The sequence below is a fragment of the Lygodium microphyllum genome, chromosome 9 (assembly GCF_053477565.2).
Source record: "Lygodium microphyllum isolate KBCC chromosome 9, Lygodium_microphyllum_v1.1.10, whole genome shotgun sequence".
Lineage (NCBI taxonomy): Eukaryota > Viridiplantae > Streptophyta > Polypodiopsida > Schizaeales > Lygodiaceae > Lygodium > Lygodium microphyllum.
Genome location: NC_141143.1, coordinates 162178969 through 162194391, shown reverse-complemented (window position 1 = coordinate 162194391; position 15423 = coordinate 162178969).

Genomic DNA, 15423 nt, shown 5'->3' with positions numbered 1-15423 from the left:
GTATCGTGAACAAACCTATTGCAATTGGCACAAGGTCAGGAACTTGGATCCTAACACTCGACTAGCATGTGGTTGCCACCACAATACACACATTGGACATGAGGGCATGTTGGTCATCTCATCATTTCTTGTAATTTGGCTAGCTCTGTCTTTATCTCTGCTAGCTCCTGACTTGTGTTTGTGCCCTTTTTTTTATCTTGAGAACTTGGACCTGATCTTTCACTTGACATTGAGAACTTGGGCCTGATCTTTCACTTGACATTGAAACTCTTTTGGAGTTTCTAGCACTTGTCTCCTCTCGGGTTGAGCCTTGGAGCTTCTCTCCTTGAGCTGGTCGTCCACTCTAATTGCCTCATTAAAGACCCTGCTAGCACATCTCACGACAAGCTTGAATTTCCTGCCAAGGCCTTGTAGAGTTCCTTTCTTCATATCCCATTGATAAAGATTGCAGAGACCGCCCTTTCGGTAGGTCAGACAGTCACTAGTTGGGATTCTCTTGTAGAGACTCTGCACCATGGGTGACATAGTCTCTGATATCATCCTTGTCTTTTTGCTTGACATTCATCAGCCGCACCAAGAGGTTATCAAAGTACCCAAGCTCAAAGAATCTCTTAATGAAGAGACTCTTGATGTTGTTGAAGTTAGTCCGCTCCACAGCATCTAGACTCATGTACCACGTCCTACCCTTATCTCCTAAGCATAGATCGAAAGCTTGTGAGCACAAAGTAAGATCGGTGAGGCCGTTGGCCTTGCAGACTTTCTCGAATTGCTCCACAAAGCTATATGGGTCATCGTTCAGCTGGTACTTGTCTAGCTACTTAGCCACAACAAGGATTCTTGATTGGCTCTTAGAGCTCTAGTTGACGCCTAATCCTGCAAGCAACGAGGTTGCCATTGCAGCAGCGCTTTGCTCAACAGAAGAGTTGTCTAGCAGCCGCTTCATAAGAATCTCACTCAGCATAAGATCCCCTTCTAGTGCTCTTTCCCTCTCTACATCAGGGCATGTCCTATTTCTGCTTGCAAGGGCTAGCACTCGCTGAATCTCACGCATTTTTATGCTCTGTCGCAAGCTTCTGGCTTGCTACTCTTAATTGTAGGTCACTATGCCCTACAAAGCTTCCTGTGCCACTAGTCTCCTCTCCTCTTTAAGGTCCACTATGATATCCTCGTACGTCCTATCGTGGTGGTCTATCTGGGTCAGTAGATCGTAGTTGGCAACTGGCTACTAGATTTTTGTTGGGAAACCGCCTAGGACAAGCTCTTCGTCCCGTCCGTTAGTGCTTGACTCTGCTATGTTTGCAATCTCATGCTCCACTAGGTTGTCAATGAGATTGATCAAGTCAGGTAGATCTATTCCTCCAATGGTATGGGTCCTTGCTCGGTCCTACACTTGGGGTTCTCAATCACCTGGCTATGTTTTAGGGTCTTGTTCTACTAGTGGGTTCATTCTATTGGTTAGGTCTGAGTGAGTTCCTTATTATTTACAAACACTCCTCAAATTAAACTCACTCAGTGGATGTGTGCAAGTCCTCTCTTTCATGCACTGTGTGCAATCAGGCTTTTATCTTTTCTTAGGTGTGCAAGTGCTAGAAAATAGTACGAATATGAAGGTAAAGTGATTATGCAACTCTTGCACTCTCATTTATGGATTTGGGCTAATAAACTGTAATATTGGTTTTTGGTTGTTCTCACTAGTTCTAGGGTATGTACTCTGTCATTCAACTCGATCGAGATCTATTTGGGGATCTATGACTCAGTTTGGTGCTACTAGTGACTTGGAGTACTAGCTGGTCGGCTAGAGTCACTTCTAAGTCCGTGTTTTGCTAGTTTTCCTATTTCTTATGCCAGTGGAGCCCCAAGAGGAACACCAAGGAAAAGGGAATTCTCTTGCAATAAAATCTATCTTGTAACATCAACAAGCTTTTATTTCATTCTTTTGATCATCAAAACAAAGAAAACAGCAATTCTTCACGCAGCATCATAGTAGATATCTCCCATGGATTTGATAGAATCAACCATAATCTTCAACATCTTCATAAAATTCTTCAATATAACAAAGAACACAAAGGAATACATCATCTTTTAATGGAAATCAATCACATATTATTCATCTTCAATGTCTTCATAGTTCTCTCTCTCTCTCAATCTCTCATATACAGTTACACTGTTTTGATAGAATTGACTATATCTTGCTCTCTCTCTCTCTCTCTCCATCAATAGTACATCATATCCTCACTACAATTCTATCATAATAACCCTCAATAATCCTTCTTAGGTAGTGGATGCACCTCCCAAGAGGTATGTCTGATATGAAGAGTCACCAGAGCCACTACAGTGTCTTTTCACAGCTCACTACTGTCACTATCACTTAGTCTTCTCTTCACTCTTCAGCAACTGTTTCTTCCACTTGTTTTAGCTCTTTTGAACTTAGATTAATCCTTTCCAAAGGTTATAAAACTTTCCCAAAGTCACACATACATTCTACAAAACACCTACAGAAGGTCTACAAAACAGTCATAGTACAGCACCAGAACAGCTACAGTACAGTTACAATACAGAGACAGAGGCTCTACACAAGGTCTACAGAGGGTCATCAGAACCTCATAACTCATACTCAAACCATTCCAAACTATCAAAAACTATTCAATAATCTTTCAAAATATCTCAATATTCATCAATCATCAATCCATGCTTCATACAGAAGACAATCAGAACAAAACAGAAGCTATACAGAAGGTATACATAACCAATCAGAACCTCAACAGAACATCATAGAACCTCATATATCCATTGAGAATCATCATGAACTTCTAAAACATAATCAATATCATACAAAACACTCTCAAATACTTCCATTAACAATCATACATCACTCCAAATCCATCAAAAATCAATCATTCAGTCCTCAAAAACAACAAAAATCAGTCAAAAATTCAGTCTTTTTCCACTCTCAACATATCCCCACACTTAGAAAGGAAGCGTCCTCGCGACCTAAGGAAAAGAAGAATATAATTTCACTAAAGAGCTCAATGTTATCTTCTGTCAGATCTTCAATAATCTTACCAAAACACGACCCCAACTTATCACCTGTATCTGAGAGAAAAAACTACTAAAGGAAAACTCCATTATTCAATAACTCATCGGATTAATCATTTAAAAGCCATAACAAACTTTTAAAGGATATAAGAGGTTCTCTTCAGCTTTCCATCATAGGCTTTTCATCCACCAGAAATCTTGTGAAAAGAGCTCTCGAACAAGTATTCGCAATCAACACGAATTCATCACATACAATTAAGACAACACATACACAAACACTAACACAACCATTTGAATGACACCTCCAAAAAGAGATATATATCATTAAGAATCTTCCAAGATACATTGCAAAGGCATCAATGAAGATGATCCATTTTAAAGGCTTGGTGGTTTCGGAAGCGATCCATAGAGAAGGATTCGTCTACAAATGTCTTTGGAGGATTTTGAAAGAACTGCAAGCAACACATCCTTTCTAGCAAGACAATGTATTTGTTAGGGAGACATAGGGCATGAAAATACAGGACATCCAACTGGTGGGAGTCAATATTCACATTGACATTCATACAAAGTTTTGGAATGGCCTTTTGATCATTATGGGAATGCCTATGCATGTATGCTAGATACCAAGCAAAATGAGCTGTCAATCTCACCGAAGGATCCAGAGATTATGAATATTGGTGAGCAAAATGAAGATAGTTCTGGTATGCTTGACTGGCAATTGTCCAATCTCCTGGAATAATTGGCTAGTTGATCTGAGGTCCTCTAACAGAATCATTCGAGCTCCATCTTCTTCTTCATAGAATCTGCTGATCAAACCCTTCATATTCACTAACCAACTGAGAGGGTTGAGAGATAGAAGTGGCAGGAGATGGAAGTGGAATAAGTAAAAGTGGATGAAGAGATGGGTAGGCAAAATCATAAAAGGAGGAATAGGTTAAAGAAGGAGTGGCTGAAATTTTTAGGGAATTAGTTAGGAAGGGTGTTAATTGATAAATAGGAAAGGTAGAAGATACATGAATGGATGGAGAAGGGCATGGTGGAGAAGGGGAAAATACTCTATCTTCGATAAAAGAGAAATATATAAATATGGGAATTTGAGGAAAAGATTGAGGTTGGAAAAGAAGGGGTAAGATTGCTATGGAATTGGTTTGATAGAGGGACAGATAGGTATCATAATGGTGAGCCATTTGTTGGTAATACACTAGGCTAGGAACAGAGGGACCTAAGATAGATCATCTCTGATAGGCATAAAAAAAATAGAAACAAATGGATTATTTTTGGAAAGGTGAGCTAAGAGATCCATCCTCAGTTGGTTGGTGCTCTGTACATAGGTAGAAGCTGTGTTCTATCGTTGATTCAGGACCATAGAATCAATCATTGAGTGCTAGGAATTATCAGGGCAAGTAGCCACTTTTGAGGAGTAACTCTGAAACATATCATCTATTCGCAACTCCAAATAGTTGACAAACAAAACAGCTTGTAAAACCACATCTCCCACATACCAGGCCATATCCACTTCATCTGGAATCAACAAGTCTCCCCGTAGTTACATATATGAGAGCAACATGGTATCTGTCGTGACGGAATCTTCAAACACCATACGGACCACTTCTGTCCAGCAACTCAGGAGACCAAGCCCCACTCTAACCATCCTCTGGAAGAGGAAGATCCATCATTGAAAGCTTCATGTAAAAGGCCAACTTCTGTAGTTGATAGTGGACAAAGAAAGAATAGTCCGAGGAACATATTCCTAGAAATGCTCAAAGGTAGACCATAGCAGATCCATCCTGGACTGCAATTGTTCCACTTTATCTTGGAAGAGAGGACACAAGGTAGCCTATCTCTGGAGAACTGCCAAGTCCTGCTATGAGAGAGAAGGGATCAAGGGAACATTAGGGCTTGGAGGAATATACAGTGACTGTGCCAGCTAGTCTTGCAACTGCTTGATTTGGGAAGCTTGTGATTCCACTGTGTCATTAGCAGTCTATAAGGCTGAAAGCTTTACATCGAAGAGAGTTTGAAACTCTTGCACTTCTTTGGACGTTCTCTCCTTCTCCTCTGAGATTCTAGTGACCTCTGATTGAGCCTTTGTTAAACTGAATCTTCAAAGAAGATATCTCTTCTCTTTGGGTCTCAATCAGTTGGGTTTGTTGCTCCATCTATTTAAACAGATCTGCTACTGTGTCCTTAGCAGAGGCTAATTCTTATGTTGCCTTATGCAACTGGTCTTTAGACTGCATCAGTTCTTCATAAAAGGAAGTATACAGCTGTTGAACACAAGCTGTCACTGATAGTTCAATTGAACTCTGAATTTCTTTACATAGGAATGGAATGGCATCTCCCGATACTAGACTGTTCACTGAAGGGACTGATATGTCCAAGGAACCCTCTCTATGTGCTCTGAACAGGTTGTTACATGTGAGATAAGCAGGGAGATCACTGCCAGATGTAGCACGAATTGTCATTGAAGGAAGAACTAAATGAGCTTTATCTGCTACCCGCTTCAAGCATTTGTGCTGTATGACCAAGGGAGGAGGAGAATCCAAATCCTCTATATCAATTGGATTTGTCTCATCTGAAGGTGGAGGAGGAGGTACTAGATCATATGGAGGATGTGGAGGCACATTCTTCTTTAAACCTGAGTAGGTCAAGAAGGCAGACAGGTAGGATCCATAGGTGACATTGGTAACATTGCCCCTAGTTACTTTAATGAAATGTTGATCCATCTTTGTGAGTAGGTAAGTGCTCCAATCAATAGCTACTCCTTTTAACACCATCCTGGAAGCTGTAAAGAGCTCTTTGGACAAGTAATGGGACGACGTTTTGGTAGGCATAAACCTGTCTTGGAGGAACTGGTAGACCAACTTCCATACAGAATCAGTGATCATGGAAAAGGAGACTCCTGAAGTGTTGATCACTTTCTTGACATCCAGAATTTCCTTGGTCTGTTTTTGTAACAGCTTCAAAATCTCATCGTTAGAGAAGAGCTGGCGAGCTGTAACAAAGGGTTCACCTTTGTAGGGAAGAGATAGAGCCTTCCCTAACCCTCGAGGTGTCAAAGTCATGGAAGTACCATGGACCAGTCCCGACTTCTTGCTGTATGAGGCGAAGAACTCATCACACATGGATGGATCTTCTGGAATCAATGGAAAGGAGGCAGCCACGAAAGTCGCAAGTCCCTCCTTCGTGAGAGGCTCAAAAGTGAGTAGGGAAGAGTAATCCCTGACCAATGGGACATACTGGATAGGGGGAGGAGCATGAGGCGCCATTCAGATGGTAAATACACACACCACAACATAGACAGTCATAAAGAATGCCTGCAAAACAACCAAAGGGCTATCAAAAAGGAATCAATCCAAAAAGAAGGACACTCATACAAACATAGACGTAACTAACCCAAGTACCACCCTAGACAATACACAGCCTAGAAAAATTTCGGCATGAGCTCTACACATATGCGACCGAAAGCTTCATGCGATGTAACATTCAAGCACCCAAATACCCGTATCAGGCAAGAAAGAAAAAACTACACACCGTACCCGTAATCATAATAGATGGACAAATCAGACTACCATAAAAATGTACATCAACACTGGACCATAACCTTGACCATCAATGTCAACGAATTGACTTTTACGCGCCCATCCCACGAAGCGAGTTTATTAAAAAGGAGAAAAGAAAAAGTGCAGTGAGGGGGAATTACTTTAATGAAGGGTGCATTTTAATAAATGATTAACAATGGGTGACATTTTATTAGGTTATAAACCTTAATAAGAAAACGGCGGTTCCTTCTTAAAATTTTAATTACAAATTATTAAGTTGAAACGGTGTGTTAACGCAACCCGGACTACGATGCCCAGATTGGGTCTCTAAATGCAAATTCCTTAATTAAAAATTAAGAGTGATGTGGAGCACTTTTTTGCCAGTGCGTGCTGTTGTGACAGTTGGTTCATTTTTATTACAAATTAAAGTGCCTCTTAAGCGCACATAGCGCGTGCAAAGTGAACGGCTAGTTCATTGTTATTATTATGAAATGGTGTGTTTAGCACGAATGCGCATGGAAAATGTGGGTGAATAAATAATTTATTTTAGCAATTAATTTGTGATTAAGGGGAAAAGGAAAATAAATAAAGCTCATAAAATAAATACCTGGTAGAGGTGTGTATGCAATGGCCTGAAGGCGCACGGAAGAGTCCCCCAAAAGCAGTGAATCCAGTCAAACAAAATCAAAGACCATTACTGAACAACAAATACAACACCTTAGTGGGTTTGAGAATTTGGAATGTATGTTTATTTTGATTTTTAAAGTTTTTTATAATGTTTTTCTAAAAAATTTTAGGTTAGTTTGGATTGTGGGGGGGTTATATTTGAGGTGTGGTTGTTTGGGTTTTATAATGTGGTTTGGTTAATTTATTGTATGATGTGTGTTTGTTTGGTTTATGTGTGTTTTTCGGTTTGTTTTGTAATAAATTGTATGTGGTTGTTTGTGTGTTTTTTTAAATTTTCAAAATGAATAATAATTAAATATGGATATGTGATAAAGGAAAAATAAAAGTTCAGCCAGTTAGAAAATATCCATAATTTAGGTTATGAAAATAAGATGGGATTTTTATGTTTAATTTTTATGTTTGTTTTTTTTAAAATATGGGTGTCGGGTATGAAAATATTTTAAAGTGAAAAAATGAATGAAAAAATATCAGGGGGTGGGTGGAATTTTCTAGAATTTTTTTGATTTTTTTGTATTTTTACTAATTTTAAATGATTTTTCTGCATTTTTTAGGTAATTTGGAATAAATTATCAAATATTTAATTTTTTGTAATTTTAGTGGTGGAAATTTTCACCCGAAAAATTTCCTAAAATTTGCAAAAACATAAGGGAATTTTTAGAAATTTTTCTGAAGTTTTTCTGAGTTGAAATGAATTTAAAAATTAACTAAGTCAATTAAATTTGGGAAATCAGGTTAGTTTGGTAAGTAGGGTCAAATCAAGTCAGCTAAGTCTTATTAGTCTAGGTAAATCAAGTAAGTTGGACTAAGTCAAGTCAGGTTAGTCAAAGGGAACTAGGTTAGTCTGGGTTAGTCTAGGTTAGTTAGGTAGACTAAGTCAAGTGTAACTAGCCTAGATTAGGCTAACTAACCTAGGGTTAGTTAGTAAGGTGGGGACTAACCTAAGGTAGGTTAGTGAGATTAAGGTTAGTTAACTAGAGTAGGGTTAACTAACTAAACTAAGGTTAGTTAACTAGTCTAGGGTGAATTAACTAAACTTGGGTTAGGGTAACTAGTCTAGGGTTAGTTAACTAAACTAGGGTTAGGTAACTAGACTAGGGTTAGGGTAACTAGTCTAGGGTTAGTTAACTAAACTAGGGTTAGGTAACTAGACTAGGGTGAGGGTAACTAGTCTAGGGTTAGTTAACTAAACTAGGGTTAGGGTAACTTAATTAAGGTGAGTTGACCTAATTAAGGTTAAGATTAACTTAATGAAGGTCAGTTAACCTAATGAAGGTTAGGTAACCTAACTAAGGTTAATGTAACTGAATTAAAGTTAGTTAACTTAATTAAGGTTAGTGAACCTAATTAAGGTTAGTGTAACTAATTAAGGTTAGTGGAACTAACCTTAGTGACAATTAGGAGGAGGAGGAGGAGGAGGAGGAGGGGGGAGGGAGGAGGCGGCAAGGGCCGGTGAAGGAGGCGCGGGTGAGCGTGGACGTGCGGGCGACGCAGGAGAGGAGTGGGGGGAAGTTGAGGGTGAGGCTAGCGGGGAGGGCAGAGGCCAGCGGGGAGGACACCAGCGATGCAGAAGGAGGGGAGAGCCGCCAGGGGGCCGAGGAGGAAGGGAGGGCGTGGAAGTGGAGAGTGCCCCTAGGGGGCGAAGGCGGTCGCTGGAGGAGGCCGAGGATGGAAGGAAGGAGGAGGGCCGCCGAGGGGAGGGAGGGAAAGCGCCGCTGGAGGAAGGAGAGAGCTGCTGGGGGGAGGAAAGCGCAGCTGGGGGAAGGAGAGCGCTGCTGGGGGGAAGAAAGCGTCGTTGGGGGAGGCCAAGGAGGTTGAAGAAGAAGGAGTGGTGGAGGGAGGAGACAGAGAAGAGAGGGAGGCAAAGAGAGGTGGAGAGAGAAGGAGAGAGAAGAAGAAGGAGGAGGAGGAGGAGGAGGAGGGAGAGCACGAACGGGCAGATATAGATACGTAAGGGTTTTTTTTTTTTAACTTTGTTTTAAATCCATTGTAATGATTTGTGTGACCACACAAGTCTTAGGACCATGGAAAAATATGCATAAAGGGACATATTTGATTGATGCCACGGGCGTGGAAAGTGACCTCTTTGTTTCCATCAATTTAGAATCCAATAACGAGGACAAAAGAGAGATGCAAAGAATACATTCGTGGCTCTAGAAGCCCCAACATCTTTATCAACCTTCTAGACATGTTTCTATGTCCATCTTTCAATCTGAGAAGCCACAATGGTGTTAAAGAAAATGACACATCTAGATACCCTAGGATTGATGCCACATATCGAAACCCCAATGTAGTGTAGTAGATGGAAATTTTTTTGCACCATTACACTATCCATTCATTTAATATTCTAAAAAGACACATATTAGCACAAGTGTCAAAGCTAAAGTGTAGGACATGACTGCACTATAATTGTGCCCTCATCCCACATAGCAAAAGTACTCTAGAAATGGTGGTACTAATGCAACTAGTATGTGTATGTAATAGAGCAACTATTGTGCACAAACACGAGCAGCATTAAGAATCAAAATTTATTTTACACAAAAGTCGAACAAGTGACTTATTTCCTAAACTTCCAATTCCTGATATTAAAATGCTCTAGTTCAATGTGATGACAACATAGGAAATGACATCTTGCACCACCCTAATGATTTCCAAAGTGCCAAAGTTGTGACCGGGTTATTTGGGAAATGCTAGTTGTAGTGCCATAAGAAGAGACGACGGCTCTCATCTTGCAGTACCAACATCTACATGTTAACATAGCAAAGTACCGACAAAAACTAGCAGAAAAAAAATCATATTCAATAACCAAAGCTCGCAAGGTAGAATAAACAAGAGCTATTTATGAGCTGAAGTAGTGTAACTTAATCAGCAGTCTTTTGATGTACAAAATGGTTATCAGGAAACATCAGTTTGGGACCCAGGAGCAAGGGGACCTTGTGCATACACAAGGCTCGTACATGTAATTCTCCAAAGGGGATAAAAACACAATGCTGAAGTGGAGCAATGGAAGCAACAGTTCTTTTGGTTTATGTCCAAGCAACTAAGAGATAACTTTGGCTATTGCATCCATTGAACATACTAGAAATCCACGCCTAAAAGTACAGTAGCAACACTCCCCATGCTGCAAAAGAAACTTATTCATAACATATTCAAAAATGTCAACAAACTTGCTTGATGAAGAGTGAACAAGATTTTGGTTTTTTTAAAGGTTTTTTCTTGTTTAGTGTTTTTCTTTAAATATGTTTGTCTGGTGATATTACATAAGGAAAAAAAAAAAGAAAGAAAAGAACACATCCCCGGCCCGTGCGCATGCGTGGGCACGAGTAAAAAAATTTGCAGGGACAGGTTCAAACGGACAGGGATGGGGACGCGCGAGCCATGGGCGCCACGGGGCATCCCGGGGAGCGTAAAACCAAAAACAGGTGCGTTCACGCGTGAGGTGAGAAACACGGTTAACGGAAAAAATAAAGAAAATTTAATAAAATCCAAACCGTGTGTCAAATCAAAAATTCGTAAAAATGAAAAATGGGCCGGGAGATGAGGTAAAATGTTGGAAATATGCAACACCGGTTCCGGGGCAAAATCAGGGTGTTCACATGGAAACAATGCAAAAAATAAACCTGAAAACACATACGGGCATTAATATCGAAAAATCCGCACGTCGGAATGAAGTACAAAAAGAAGGAAAAGTGTGCAGAGCCATGTGCCCAACAAGCCTATCATGTCAAAACACAGTTCCTATCGAGATAGGACACGTTCACATGAAAAAAACCCCAGAAATGGGCCCAAAAATGGACTCGAAAATTAATACGAGAAAAACCGTGTGTCGGAATAGTAGGCGGTAAAAAGGAAAAATGTCTGGGAAAAAGGAATTCACAAGACTAGAACATCAAAGCTCTGTTTGGGGGAAATCACAAAGGATTCACATGGAAAAAACACGAAAAATGCATTAAAAAACGTTCGAAAAAATTACTAACTAAAAATCTGACAGTCAGAAAAGGAGGGAGAAAAAAGGAAAAAGTGGGGGAAAGGTAGAAAGGACACAGATGTCAAATCAAACTGGAATTCCGGTGAAAATAGAGCAGGTTCACATGGAAAAATGTGAAAAATAGGCACGAAAAAGACTCGAAAACCCACAAAAATTAATAACGGATGAACCGTACATCGAAATGACATGGAGTAAAAAGAAAAAATGTTAGGGAGAAAGGGTAGGATAGGCTTGACTCATCAGATCAGGGTTCCGAAGCAATCAAGATGCGTTCACATGGAAAAATGTCCCATTTACGAGAATTACTTCAAAAATTAATAACTTGAGAATCGTCTATCGAAACAAGGGTCGGTAGAAGGGAAAAATAGGAAGTTCAAAGGGATGAACAAGGCTTTAAGGTTGGATTGAGTTTTCGGTGAGCGCAAGATCCGTTCATGTGAAAGAAGCGCAAAACCAAGAATAAGGGCAAACGGTCACGGAACAACCCCTAGGACAGGGTGAAATAAAACATAAGGGCGGGGAAGGGGCCCCATCAGGGTAAAATGAAATCATGGCATAGATGCATGATCAGAACAGGGTGTATGCATGGGGGTATGCAACATAGACGTGCAGGGACGCGTCCCCACACTTAAGACCTTAATAGGAAGGATAAACCAAACTTCAAGGACATGGTACCTCACATCAGACCAACCACAACGTCCCCACACTTAAAACATGACCAGTATTGAGAAACAAAAGGTGTAGGGTTAGAAAAACTTGGTCCATATTGCCGAGGAGGAATGTCGACTATCGAGATTGCATCTAGTGTCGTCGTCGGCTTCTGCAGGAGGTAACAAGGTGTCTTCACAACACACATTCTTCAGCTGTCGCAGGAGGTAACAAGGTGTCTTCACAACACACATTCTTCGGCTATCATGGCAAGGACCACGCGGCAGCACCCAGGGAGGTAGCTGGTTGAAGGAATTACAAGAAATTCGTCGATGGCGAGGGATATTACACTCAACTCACGATCACTCAAATGGAATGAAAGAACAGTCACTCACTCCATGACTAATATCACTCGAGGAAATCAAAATGAAACCCAGAGCTCACACCCGGTTTAGGAAGCGACAAAGGAATGGTGCAGAGGGAGTATGCTAGGGTGCACAATTGATGGTGCATCAGTGCATCCAACCCGTCTGGCATAGGTACAAAGAGAAAGGCCAGGGAGCCTTGTAGTGCAGTGTATAAAGCAGAGTGATGTGTCCTGTGCTTATAGCAGAAACCCAGCCCATGGGTGCATAGGGAAATGGAAATGTACTTGACTTCAAAGGTCGTAACGTCCCTCAATCCTCACCTCTCAGTAATTGATTGAAGAAACTGCAGTCACACTCAGCCCACCCTCTGTCTCACACTCTGTTGAAAGATACAGAGGGCATCCATTTCCTGAAACCCGTTGATGTAATCCTCATGGCCACTTGTGCAAAGGTTGTATGCCTTGTGCATATCTGATGGTGCAACTGTGCATCCCGCCCTGTGTCGGCATATAGTGCAAGAAGGAAGGCCAGGGAGCCTTATAGTGCAGTGCACAAAAACAAATCGTGCTTTGTGCATTGAGAGGCCCTTCTCGTGTGTGCAACACTCCGTTCACACATCTCACCTCTCATTTGATTTAAAAGGAAAGACTGGTCACTCACCCCACCCTCTGTTTCACTCTCTAATAGATACAGAGGGCAACCCATACTCACGTCCTCATCCGGTTAGGATGAAAGCTCACATCACTCCACAAGTTGGTGATAAAGATCATTTCGACTGTTGTTATCATCAGGATCTTGAGGACAAGGCATACCCAGGGAGGCAGCCTACAAATCTCGTACATCAATGATTGGTAAGAAGAGTCGTCTGCTAAGAAGGGCAGACGGATTGATATTGCAAAGACAGCGCACCAATGGAGGTGGCTTCAAATTGCTTGATGAAGAGGTTCTGTTGGTGAATCAGCTATCCTGAACTGCAGGGTGTTACCACCTTTTCCACAGTCAGCTTCTCGCCCAATGGTGTTTCCACCTTTTCTTGGAACAAGGCCTGTTATAACAGGGAATTTTTTCCTTTTCTCCCATAACAGTTTTGTTGTTTTTGTGTTTTTTTTCTCTTTTTTTCTTTTCTTTTTATTTTTTTTTCTTTTCTTTTGTTTTTTTTGTTGTTTTGTTTTGTTTTTTCATTAAGAAAGAGAATGGTAGAAATATCATATGTTAGGACCAACCTCACCACTGTTGTTGGTTGGATCATATGAGAAGAGAACAATGTCGGGTTGAGATGTTTCTGTGAGGGAGTAGTAGAACGAGACCGCCTCATGAGGAGAATCATCATGGCTATCAGAAGCACGACAAGGACATTGCAATGCCCAAAAGGAAAGGGGTAGGTCGACTGTGATTGTCAAGATCCCCAGGGAGGGAAGTACTTTTTCAGGCGATAGCCATTGATGCGGAAAGGATCATCAGAGTCATCAACGGTTTGCACCTCAACAAAACCATTAGGATTGACGGCCAGTACCTTGTACGGACCCATCCACTGTTGTTGAAGCTTGCTAGGAAACTTGCCAAATCTCGAATCATAGGCTAGAACAAGATCACCTTCTTTGAACTCCTTGTGCTTGATGAAACTGTCATGATAGGCCTTGCGTCGCGCTTGAGTGGTTTCCATGCACTGTAGGGCCATCCGCCGTATCTCGTCCAAGCATTCCAAGTGCAGGAGGGCCATCCGTCGTATCTCGTCCAAGCATTCCAAGTGCAGGAGACGGTGTTGCAGTGACTCACTATCTCCCAAGCATTCTTTAACTGCCACTCGCAAGGAGGGCAATTCCAGCTCAACAGGGAAGATGGCTTCTATACCATACACTAGCTGGAAAGGGGTATGTCCTGTTGCTGCCTTTTAAGAAGTTCTATACGCCCAGATAGCCTCTGTAAGTCAATCAACCCAGTCGTGACAATGTGCAGCAATCGTTCTTGTCAGAATCGAGCAAAGAATGAGATTGGTGACTTCAACTTGGCCATTGGCTCTGGGGTAATAGGGAATGGACTTACAATGGCAGATCTTATACAATTCTGTCAGCTCCTCCATGATTTTTTTCAGGAAATGAGTACCTTTATCACTTACCAGCTCGAGGGGACTACCAAAACGGGTGATAATATTCTTGTACATGAACAGGGCTACACTATTACCATCGTCCCACTTTAGGGCTTTAGCTTCACGCCACTTTGTGACATAATCCGTACATACTAGGATGTATCTGTTCTACTTCCGTCTGGTAGGTGGATCAATGGGACCCACAAAATCAATCCCCCACTTCTCAAATGGCTTTAGGGGAAGAATGGGTTGCAGTGGCATGGCACTTGTTTTGGTGGGTTTCCCCATTCGCTGACAAGCATCACATCTCTTGCAGTAATCATATGCGTCCTTGTGGAGGGTCTGCCACCAATATCCTGCTAGCAGAGCCTTCCTGGCTGTCGCTTCTCCTGCGAAGTGTCCACCACATGGTTCGTCATGGCATGCTTTCAATACTAATCTGATTTCATCCCCTGCAACACATCTTCGCAGCACTTCATCTTTGCCTTTCTTGTACAAGACTCCACCTAGCAAGGTGTAGGGGGCCGATTCTAAGAGAAGATTCTTCCTCTCACGACTTGAGATTCCAGGAGGATACTGTTGAGTTGCTAGGAGGTTGGCTATGTCTACATACCAAGGAGTAACTGTTTCAACTAGAAACAAGGAAGCGTCAGGAAGGTCTGGATCATCCTGTTCCTCTTCTTCTATTTGAGGGATTTGTGATAGATGATCGGCTAAGACATGGGAACAGCCAGGCTTAGTAGAACTTGAAATGTGTGGACAATAGATAGTGTCGAAACTTCTCCAGTGCAAACACCATTGCCAAGCACTCAAGCTCTGTCACTGTATAGTTTCGTTCCCTATCAGTGACCTTTCGGCTTGCATAATATATCGGTTGATCTAATTTAGAGGGGGCCTTTTGACGTAGGATAGCACCTAGCCCTTCAACGGATGCATCTGTGTGCACATGGAACTCCTTCGTCCAGTCAAGAGGCTGTAAAATAGGTGCTTGGAGCAGGCACTGTTTTAGGGTATTAAAGGCCTCTTCACAGTCATCCGTCCAAAGGAAATCAGCTTCTTTCCTTAGGAGCT